Source organism: Rhincodon typus, chromosome 44 (genome assembly GCF_021869965.1).
Source record: "Rhincodon typus isolate 14 chromosome 44, sRhiTyp1.1, whole genome shotgun sequence".
Taxonomy (NCBI): domain Eukaryota; kingdom Metazoa; phylum Chordata; class Chondrichthyes; order Orectolobiformes; family Rhincodontidae; genus Rhincodon; species Rhincodon typus.
The window spans coordinates 1,423,324-1,424,462 of NC_063375.1; the positions used below are offsets into that span (position 1 = coordinate 1,423,324).

General features: G+C 52.9%; 1 protein-coding gene across 1 annotated transcript in view; it reads right to left on the reverse strand.

Annotated features, from left to right (window-relative positions):
- LOC125487747 (FYVE, RhoGEF and PH domain-containing protein 1-like) overlaps window positions 1-1,139 on the reverse strand; it is an 11,742-nt gene that overhangs the window by 6,257 nt on the left and 4,346 nt on the right. The window lies entirely within an intron of this gene.

Here is a 1,139-nt window from a genome sequence, read left to right on the forward strand (position 1 = left end):
TCGCACTCACCCTCCTGCATGCGTGCACTCTCCCTCCCGCACGCGCACACTTTCCCTCCCACATGGGCACGCACACAGACTCGCACTCTCCCTCCTGCACATGCGAACTCTCCCTCCCGCACGCGCGCACTCTCCGTCCCGCACAATCAGGCACAGACTCACATTCTCCCTCCCACATGGGCACGCACACAGACTTGCACTCTCCCTCCCTCACACACACACACACACACTCTCTTGCATTCCCGCAGCGTATCGCTGTCTCTCTTCCCCATTCCTTCTCCCCATCCATGATCCACTTTCTGTCTATCTTTTCCTCTCTCTCTTGCCCTGCCTTTCTCTGCTGACTACTTTCATTACCTCTTTCTCTGTCTATCTCTCCCCGACCTCTCCCTTCCGCTGTGACCAAATTTTTCTCTCTCTCTCTCTCTCTTTGTCTGTGTAACCCTCTCCTCCACCCCCTCCCCTGAATCAATATCTTTGTAAAACATGGTGAGTATTGATCGAGGTAGGGAGGGGGAGGCTAAAGTGGGAGACGGATCGAGGGGCAAATGGGATAAAGAACCAGAGGGGGAGATGGATCGAGGAGGAACGGGGTAAAGAACCAGAGTCAAATCAGACAGAATCTGACCCTGCATCCCCGTTCGGAAATATCAGGGACAGGGCAAATTAAGGGCTTAGTCAGAGAGTTTGGGGTTTAAAGCAATAGGGAGGGGGGTGTAGGGGGCTGGGAGGGGGGGTAGGGTGCGGGAGGGGGTGTAGGGGTCTGGAGGAGGTGAGAGAGACAGGGTGGTGTGTGTGTGCATATGCGTGCGTGTATATGTGTGCATGTTTGTGTGTGTGTGTGAGTGAGTGTGTGAGAGAGTATATTTGTGTGTGAGAGAGAGAGAGTGCGTGAGAGAGAGTGTGAGAGAGTGTGTGTGTGTGTGAGAGAGTGTGAGAGAGAGAGAGTGTGTGTGTGTGTGAGAGAGAGTGTGAGAGTGTGTGTGTGTGTATGAGAGTGTGTGAGAGAGTGTGTGTGAGAGAGAGACAACATGTGTGAGAGTGTGTGAGAGTGGGTTTGAAAGTGTGTTTGAGAGAGTGTGTGTGTGTGTCTGTGTGTGTGTATGTATCTGTGAGTGTGTGTGTCTGTGTCTGTGAGT